The following is a 10,721-nucleotide window of genomic DNA, read 5'->3' as shown; positions in this document are numbered from 1 at the left end:
GGTTGCCTGAATTAGCCCATGGAGACGTCACAGAGTCGCGGAACTTCCATATGATACCAGAGGTAATGTCGATACCTGAGGCTGAAGAACAGTGGTAGCAATGATGATTTCTTTAGATGGTGGATGCTGATTTCTCTGTTGCTTGTCAGCATCAAGTGCCCCTTTCCAAGTATCAATTATGGTGTGGCCACTGTCTGGGTTAAAGCTGTTGTTACACGTTCTGATTTCAACGATTTCTTTGACGACAGAATCCCATTACGTAGATAGACGCATGGGATAATATTTCTGTCTCATCGAACATAATCGTGTGTTTGGTTATGAGGCTGTGTTTGCCAACAGCAGATTTTATGTAATTACGATATTAAACATGAAATCGGTGCTCTGTGCAGCATTCTGAAATCGTTCTTATTGACTACCAATGTAACTGCTACTGCATTCACATGGTGTTGCAGGAATTCATCAAATATGAAGAGCTTTCAGCGGATGGCCAACCGCAATCTTGTCTGCATCTCCTGTCGCGTTTGGTGTAGGTTCAGGAGGTATCACTCCATCCTTGATAACCTAGTCCTCCTGGAAGTGGCTATGCAACAGGTTTTCCTGCATTGACATCACTTAATAACTATGTTTTTTGATATCCAAAGTTACCTGGAAGCCTGATAAGTCCGCACAGCTCCATGAATGAGGCTTTAGAGCATATCTTCCAGTCTTTATATTGTCCTTCTTCCCCCCATGTTATTTTAGACATTGAGTCGTGATATCCTCTCTGACCACTTGGAACAAGAGAATGGCTATGGCTATGGCAAGACTGTCACACTTAAAATGCTACCTCAGAATTTTGAGTGTGACAGTCTTGCTGTAGCCTTTAATAGTGTAATATCGCCTGAAAAAGATGTGTCAAGTGTTATTCTTTTGTGGATGACTTCTCTGTCCTTCATTGCTCCTCCAGACTTGCAGCAACAACCCATCCATTACAACTGCCAGATAGGACGTTGGAGAAATGGATGAACATGAAGGTTTTTGAAATTTGTTTTAAAATTTATTTTTGAATGAGAAGTTTGTATGCGCCCTCTTTAACCATTCACACTATTTTTAACTTCCCTGAGTTACAGGTGGGGGACACTGTTCTTAATTTTGGAGAAACATGCCTCACATTTGATTTTAAGCTGAACTAGTTGCTAAACCTTAGGGACTTGAAAGCACACTCTCTAAACACACTATTGTAAAATTGCTTCATTCGCTCACAGGCGCGGGTCGGATAATGTTGTGGAAGCTGGTCATCATCTTCAGGTGCTTGCTAACATGTTGTTTCAGTGGCTCGCTAATGTATGCGCTTGCTCGCTAGAGAAGCGCAAGTGTAAAAGGATGGGACTGTAACGAATCAGAGTATGGCGACATCCAGTGCCCCCTGCTGTAGAAACGGGACAGTGTCTCCGTATGAGCAATGAGGAGTAAAGCGCGGCCGCAAATCACAACCCTGCAGTGTGCTGACGCCCAGTTAAAGTGTCCGGACCCCGACTCTCTGTCTGTGTTGACTTGGTTTCGGCCGTCTGCGGCCGGTGAAGCCTTAGTGCCGCCAGTGCTGGTTCCCATGTCTTGCTGAGGTAAAATGCAGTGTCTCTATTAATCAGGTCGTAGCTTATACATATTTCGACTGCTTCTTCAATGATGGAGTCCCAGTACATGGAGGCGGACAAAAAGATCTTTGTCCTTCCGTAGTTCATGCTATGGTTCATGTCAAGACAGCGTTCAGCAACAGCAGACTTTTCTGGCTGATCCAATATGGTGTGACGTCTGTGTTCAGTACATCTGTCTGTAACAATTCGGTATGTCTTGCCACTGTATGATTTCCCACACTGGTACGGGATTTTACACATCCCTGGTCTCCTTAGCTTAGGTTGTCTTTAATAGAACCTAGTATCGTTTGCACTCGCACTGGAGGGCGGGAAACCATTTTCTCTGATGCTTCTTGAAAAGCCGGCCACAGTAGCCAAGCGGTTCTAGGCACTTCAGTCCGGAACAGCACGACTGCTACGGCCGCAGGTTCGAATTCTGCCTTGGGCATGGATGTGTGTGACGTACTTAGGTTAGTTAGGTTTAAGTAGTTCTAAGCTCTAGGGGACTGATGACCTCACAAGGGAACCTCCCCATCGCACCCCCCTCAGATTTAGTTATAAATTGGCACAGTGGATAGGCCTTGAAAAACTGAACACAGATCAATCGAGAAAACAGGAAGAAGTTGTGTGGAACTATGAAAAAAATAATCAAAATATACAAACTGAGTAGTCCATGAGCAAGATAAGCAACATCTAGGATGACCTGAGCTCAGGAGCGCCGTGGTCCCGAGGGACGCCGGCATGGTAGCTCAGCGTGTTCGGTCAGAGGGTTAGCTGCCCTCTGTAATAAAAAAAAAACTGAGTCAATCGACCAACAACGAACATAAAAGGATGTCTTACGACGTCCGCCCCGAGCAGATGCAACGAACAGAAACGAACGAAATGAGATTAAAAAAAAAAAAAAAAAAAAAAAAAAAAAAAAAAAAAAAAAAAAAAGAGGGTAGCGCGAGCAGCTGCGGAGGGAGAGGTCCTCGGTTAAAGTCTTCTCTCCAGTGAACAATTTAATTTTTTATTTTCAGACAATTATCAAAGTTCAGGCACTCATGCATAATCAACTTCGCTCTCCAAAATTCCAGGACATGTTCAGATTTGCTTGGACATAAACAGGATTTGACGGACTACACACGGAAAAATTTGAAAACGTTAAAAACATATGTTTTGATGGAGCACAGGGGAAAATGTGCGACTGTGAAACTGTTTCATTCATTTGTTGCAGTTTATGTGACAAACTCTTATGTTTTCATCACTTTTTTTGGGAGTGATTATCACATCCACAAGAAAACCTAAATCGGGCAAGGTAGAAGAATCTTTTTACCCATTCGCCAAGTGTACAAGTTAGGTGGGTCGACAACAGATTCCTGTCATGTGACACACATGCCGTCACCAGTGTCGTATGGAATATATCAGACGTGTTTTCCTGTGGAGGAATTGGTTGACCTATGACCTTGCGATCAAATGTTTTCGGTTCCCATTGGAGGGGCACATCGTCTACTAATCGCATGGTTCTGCGGTGCAGTCGCAAAACACAGTCACTAAACTTATTACAGTGAACAGAGACGTCAATGAAGGAACGGACAGATCATAACTTTGCGACAATAAAGTACGTAAAAATTTTCACGCGAGGGAAGACTTGAACCAAGGTCCTCTGACTTCACAGCTGCTCACTCTAACCACGAGACCATGGCGGTCCTGCGCCTGCAGGCTCCTTGATGTTGCCTGTCTTACAGATGGACTACTCAGTTTGTATATTTTGCTTATTTTTTTCATAGTTCCACACAACTTCTTCCTGTTTTCTCAATTGATCTGTGTTCAGTTTTTCAAGGCCTATCCACTGTGCCAACTTATAACTAAATCCGAGGGGGGTGCAATGGGGAGGTTCCCTTGTCAGATGTTAAGTCCCATAGTCCTCAGAGCATTTGAACCACTTTTTTTTCTTGGAAAGCCTGCAGATTCTGAAGGACACGCAACCTAAATAAGGTAGAAGAACCACCCTCGCGAAGTCCTCCATGTCTTCTGGCTGTTCTTGAGGTTTAGTATGCTCAGGTTGAAATGCATTATGAATCTCTTTATGAGAGTACCCATTAGTATTGGGGCAAGGGGGATTCTGGCCCACTCTGCATTGTTGCCAGATATATCCAAGATGGCGGCGATGACGTCATCCAAGATGGAGGCGTGTAGACTTGGCAACAGTGCACGACTTCATCCAAGATGGTGGCCTTGACGTCATCCAAGATGGCGGATTTTGGTGGGAAGTTTGAATTTTGGAGGGGGAGATACGTCAGTTGTGCTACTTCCACTAACCTACGAAAATGGCGGGAAAAAAGGTCACTTGGGATACCCCCACTAACCTAAGTCACACGAACAAAACCTTCTCCTAGGGATTTGCGGGAAAAGGACTCGATCAGTGCTGGGCTGCTGAAGAGAGGAAGGAGTGTACTTTATTTATTTTGGAACAATTTATTTAGGGATGGAGTATATTTATTACACTGATACAAAACACACACTCTGACATGCTTGGGGTCATGCCACACAACCTACAGACATGTAAATCACTAAAAGACTCTGCAAACATACTTGCTAATCGTCAACTGTCGAAATAATGCACCAGTCTTTATTTAAACAATTTGAACCAGTACAGTCATCTGGTGTGTTCACCACAAGGTCGAGAGCCCAACTGACTTAGTACACAGTACCACCACCAGAGGGCACTCTCATCTGTGACGTAATCCAAGATGGCGGCCACGACGTCAGATGACGATGCAAGTACTGTTACCAAGATGGCAAGAAACATTGTGTTTGCCACAAGGTCCAGGCCTAGTACACAGTACCACCGCCAGAGAGCACTATTGTCTGTTCTATGACATAATCCATGCTGACATCATGGGGTGGGGGAAATGACGGGAACCAATATGAACCCTTAATCCAGTCATGTGCTCGACATCAGCCAGTAGGTTGGTAGTATCCGGTGACATCATTGTAAGAGATATAGGCGAGGCTCAGCAACTCTGGGACCTCAGTCTTGCCCAGTCAGTCAGCAGCAGCAGAAGAAGAAGAAGAAGAAGTAGAAGAAGAATGAAGCGTCAATAGCAGTCGCACTCCAGCACAGTCATGCAGAACAGGATTAAATGGAAAAATAAGCATCCCATATCACATCTTTCCCTCTGGTTAGCCTTAATATTATTAAATGTTTTCACATCTTGGTCCATGTTTAATGCTTCCTCGTCGTTGTTCAACGGGGTCGAGCGCCAACATGCCAACCTCTGCTGCCATGTCTGGACCTGTAGCAACCTTGGCTGCCATCTTGTTGAGACCTGCAGCAACAAGATCCAGCGTGTCTGAACCAGTAGCGGCCACATGGGATCTGGTAGTGCACATAGCCCACTTCATGGAGCAGGACAAGGAGTTGCTGATGTCCATCCCACCCATCGATTTGTGTGATGAGGACATGCGATCTTCCCCAGACACATTGAATGCTGTCACTGGCAGTGCTAAACAACAAGATAGAGTTCAGTACTGGTCACCAACATATGACCCATCCAAGCTGAACATCCCTGTGATAGTGCAACCACAGAGTGTAGACACTGTGGATAAGAAGGCGTCAAGTGCACCTTTGCTTTTCACCTCCACATACAATTTAACTCCCAGTGGATCGAAACGTGTGAATATTGCTATAGAAGCACATCATGTCTGGGCGTTGCATGCGAGAATGGAGATTGAAAATGTATCCAAGTGTGTTAAAGCGCCAATTTCCGAGTTCGACTGGGATGAAATATGTCGTTCAGAGCGCTACATCAATCAGCAGATGACTACAGAGCATTATCCAACTCGTTCTCCCCCAGACATTTGCCTTACTGATGTGATTCTTCCTATTACAACAGTGTATGATGACTGTGCATCATGTGTGAAATCGGGTGACAACTGTGTTTCTCTAAGACATGCCGCAGTTATGAAGTTATACGATCTGGATACTGCTATAAATCTTGCACTAGGGAGACTGAACCATTGGTTGCCTAGTATAGATTCTGCAAACAATGACGTTGTTAACTACCTACGTGTGTATAGTGCACATGTTGATGATCTGAAGTAGCACCTTTGTTTGCACATGAATGCTGAACCTAAAGAGAAACAGATTAAATGTGTGTGTGAAAAACATGAGTACTGTGAGTTATCTATTGGCTTGATGGAGATATGCGCTGAATTTATTGCATGTCAAAAAGCTTTATTTGGCAAATACTGTACAGGTGCGAAGAAGAAGATACATACAGATTGTAATGATATTCCTGAAATACTACGCCCCATGTATGATATTTAAATAAATAAGTAATTTATGTACATATAATCTCAAACAGTGTTTGTGTTTTATTTCATACCTCTCCCATTATAGTCAAAGTATTACAATTATTAATTTTTTTCAATGCTATACGAGTTACTGAGATGATGATTGATCAAGTCACTATTCATGAGTAACATATATAGCTGTTTTGTCTGTGTAGTCAATATAGCTCAAGTCGGTTAAGTGATAGAACTAAAATGACTACACATACTATTATTATCCTTTAAAGTGTATTTTTCTATATATTTCAACTACTTGTCTGTACCTGGCGTAGTTAGTATCATGCCAGGGTGGGTGAAACATCCTCATCGCAAGGACTTTGTTGTCGGTGACTGGTCCTGTGAAGATGCAAAAGAAGACCTGAAGAAGAACAAGAAGAATGGAATTCTCCTTCCTGATAGTATACGAGCAGTTATTGTAGGTCCATCCAATTGTGGGAAGACTAATGTCCTCATGACTCTGCTAACGCATGTAGATATTTGTGTATTCTCAAAAACAGTTTCAACTCAAGTATCAGATATTGCAGGAGATATTGCGCAGTGTATATGGCGTTACATACACGACATTCAGTGAAAGCGGTGGTATTCTTTCACCTGAAAAGCAAACCCAACACTGTCTTCATATCTGACAATGTTGCTATGGAAAACCAAGACCAAATTCGAAAATATTTCTGTTTCGGTCGTCATATGGGTGCTGATGTATTTTATCTAAGCCAAACAAATTCCCCAAAGAGTTGGTTAGAGATAACGCAAACCTCATTATAGCCTTCAAACAAGACAACCTGAAATTAAAACACATTTATCAGGCACATGTCGGAACTGACATGCCGTTCAATGATTTTGTAAAGATATGTGTAGATTGCTGGAATCATTCACAGTATCGGTTTCTCGTTATTGATGAAACAAGAAAACTGAGTGATGGTAGGTACAGGCGAAACTTTTCAAGAGTTTTTGCATGTATACCACGGTAAGAGAGGTTAGTACATCAGCATACGCCGCACCACAGGCAAATTCGCGCGTATGTCTAGCTCTCAACCCGAGAGAATGGGTGTACACAGACGGAACATTCGTCTGTACATGGATGCGAAAATTCAGGCTATTATGCATAAAGTTGGAGGTATGTGCAGGGAACTAGAGACGTATTACCAGACTCTTCTGAGAATGATGAATGCGTTAAATGAGTTAATGGAGTCGGTAAGAAAGTAGCCGACTTAATTGAAAAGATCGATGCTGTTGAGGGAAAAATAGATGTAGAGTTCCTTGTTGTTGAGAAGGGGGAGCATGTACAAAGTAAGAGGAAGAAGAAAATGACTGGATATATAAAGCCTCACGCTGCGGAGATGTCTGATTACTATACACCGAGATGTCGACGAAGCAGAAAGTGATTCAAGCGGGGAAAGGAGTTCGTGAGAAATTACGGTTGCTGAGGTTAGGCCACATGGATCAACAGCAAACACTAAGAGAGACCTTTAAGCCCGTTACTGAATCTCTCCGACAGCTCTCAGCAAAAACAAAAACACAAATTAACGAGGGTGTTGCCATTGACGAATTCATTATCTGTCACACCCCCAGTCAGATAGATAGAACATTCAGCATTATCAGAGGAAAACCGTACATGTTGGGTACGTATCCTATAATTGTAACTGATGACACAATACAGATTGGTGATAGACGGCTTGAGAGAACACCCAGCTTAATGAATCTTATTTTCCTAAGACCTACCAAAAAACCTATAAGTTATTCAGTTAATGATAGGGAAACATGCCGTGAAATACTGCACATGACTGATGTACACAAGATCACGAAAAGCCTGAGCAACAAGAAATATAAAACCATTATAAAACCAGTACTTGAAGGCGGAAACAACAACAACAGCAGCAGCAGTGATGGTATTGACATTGAGCATAAAGCAGTGGACAACCGAATCCCACAGTATATATATTATGACGACCCCAACGAGCTAATAGATCGACTAGAGCTGCTCATGGCATCAGCTGCTGCAGGTAATACAGCTCATTCGAATGAGGTTGTTGCAATAATCTCGGAGCTTAGAGAGAGAGGTATGCCAGCCGCTGTGGCCGAGCGATTCTTGCGCTTCAGTCCGGAACCGCGCTGTTGCTACAGTCGTAGGCTCGACCTGCCTCGGGCATGGCTGTGTGTGATGTCCTTAGGTTAGTTAGGTTTAAGTAGTTCTAACTCTAGGGGACTGATGACCTCAGATGTTAAGTCCCTTAGTGCTTAGAGCCATTTGGACCATTTTTTTTTAGAGAGAGGCATCATCCAATAAGTATGGAGACAGTAGTTCGAGAACTGCACAAACCAGCACACAAAACATACCCTCGTAGGCATGTTATGATTAAAGGGCTGGATGATTTGTGGCAAGCTGGTCTTGTAGATATGAGGGAATATTCACATGAGAATAATTGATTCAAATATATTTTAATGCTTATTGATAAATACTCCAAATTTGACTGGGCATTACCTGTCAAAATAAAAACGGGTAGAAATGTCGCCGATGTTTTTGACCATTTGCTACAGACTGGGACGAATCGATGCCCAGACAAGCTCCAAACCGATCACGGTGGCGCGTTCTACAAAAGGTATTTCAAGACCGTGATGCAACGGTACGGTATACATCACTACTCAACATTCACTCATCTGAAGGCAAGTACCATGGAGCATCTGAACAGAACAAGAAAAGGTCGAATGTGAATGCGTTTTAACCTTCGCGGCTCATACAAATGGACAGATATCCTCCCAGAAATAATTGCTTAGTATAATCAAACCAAGCATACCACAATAAAAATGAGGCCAATCGATGTTCGTGATAATGGACTCATGGATACGGTGTACTGTCGCATTAAGATGCTGGATCCACGCAAACAGAAATTTAATGTAGGTGATTTGGTGCGTATCTCAAAACACAAGACGGCATTTGAGAAATCACATCTACCGATCTGGTCAACTGAGATATTTACAGTTTCAAAGGATCAACAAACGAATCCTAGAACTTATATATTGTGGGATAGTAAAGGTGGAGAAATTGCAGGCTGCTTCTACACCGAGCAGTTGTAGAAGAGCTCAAGACCGGATATTTTTCTCATCGAGAGAGTCATATGACATCGTGGAAATAAATCACTAGTCAAATTGCTTGGGCCGGCCGCGGTGGTCTTGCGGTTCTAGGCGCTGCAGTGCGGAACCGCGGGACTGCTGCGGTCGCAGGTTCGAATCCTGCCTCGGGCATGGATGTGTGTGATGTCCTTAGGTTAGTTAGGTTTAAGTAGTTCTAAGTTTTAGGGGACTGATGACCTAAGATGTTAAGTCCCATAGTGCTCAGAGCCATTTGAGCCAAATTGCTTGGTTTTCCTACTACACAAAACAGCTGGACTGATGTCGATGATGTGCTATATAATGGGCGTGCATAGTCCACAACCACCGCAGTAGCATAACATGTATGCTAGGGGACGCATTAGAGGAGGTTGTGGTATTCTAGACAAACTGCCAGTGGAATTACACATTCCTGGGTATAACTACTGTGGACCTGGGACAAAGCTTCAGAAACGCTTGGCGTGAGGTGATAAGGGAGTTAATCTGCTCGACGAAGCGTGTATGGAACACGACATTGCATACGCTGCAAATAAAGATCTATCAAGTCATCACATTGCAGATAGGATTTTAGCTGATAAGGCTAAGGCGATACGGAGAAGAAAGGATATTGGTATAGATCAATGCATCGCAGCATTTGCAGTTGATAAAACAATGCGTGGAAAAACTAAGTTGGGTTTAGGAGTTGTGCACTAAACAAGAAGAAGGACAAGGGCGGGAAGCAGAGCTGTTTGAAGAACTGTATCCTGACAGCGATGTATGCACCTAAAAACGCACTGAAGCACAAAGATGCAGGCAATACCCAAGACATCTGGCGGTTTTATTCCATTTCTCATCCCGGCCCTCTCCGAGCTCTCGACGGTAGGTTCCCTTGCTGGTGGTGTTGCAGCTATCGCTCGAGAGGCCAAGAACACGCAAAACTCCCATGCACAGTTAGAAAAGGCAAGAAGACATAGCCGCATGATGGAAGCCACAGCCATTGGAAAAGGACTATATTTGAAACCGTACAGGAAATAGCTTGGTCTATTCATAAATAAAAAAAGCCCATTAGTGGTCCTACCAGATCGACCACTCACAAATACAGATCTTCTTAAGTTTGTTAGAGTCAAATTGAAGATACCAAGATTCCGTGGTGTGTTTATGTGGGATACATTACCGAAGACTATGTGGAAAAGTGGTGAATGCGGTATTGTGAATTTAGATGTTGCTGGAGGCTCCAGCACCCACTGGGTATCATATGTTATGAAAAATGCGAATACCGTCTACTATTTCGATTCATTTGGTGACCTGCAAACAACAGAAGAATTAAAACGATACTTCACTCACAGAAGATGTGTGCTCTACAATTATCGACGCCATCAGGACTTTAATACAAACCTCTGTGGACATCTATGCATCATACTTCTTCTGACATTCACAAAGAAGAAGAAGAAGGAGCATGCTATATAAGGAGGAGCTTTAAACATTCATTCATCAGTTGAGGTTCAGATGCAATGTCGCACACTTTGACGTTAAAAGAACGATCATCTGTATTGCATGCAAATTACTTCCCACCAATTTGTTTGAGCGTTGGTGAATGGAGTATTGCATTGACTGGACTGGAGACGTACAACAGCATCCCAAATATCACTCAGACTAACAATAAACTGCAACTGGATATTAATGGTGAAA

The sequence above is a fragment of the Schistocerca serialis genome, chromosome 3 (genome assembly GCF_023864345.2).
Source record: "Schistocerca serialis cubense isolate TAMUIC-IGC-003099 chromosome 3, iqSchSeri2.2, whole genome shotgun sequence".
Taxonomy (NCBI): Eukaryota; Metazoa; Arthropoda; class Insecta; order Orthoptera; family Acrididae; genus Schistocerca; species Schistocerca serialis.
This window is presented reverse-complemented; position numbering follows the sequence as displayed.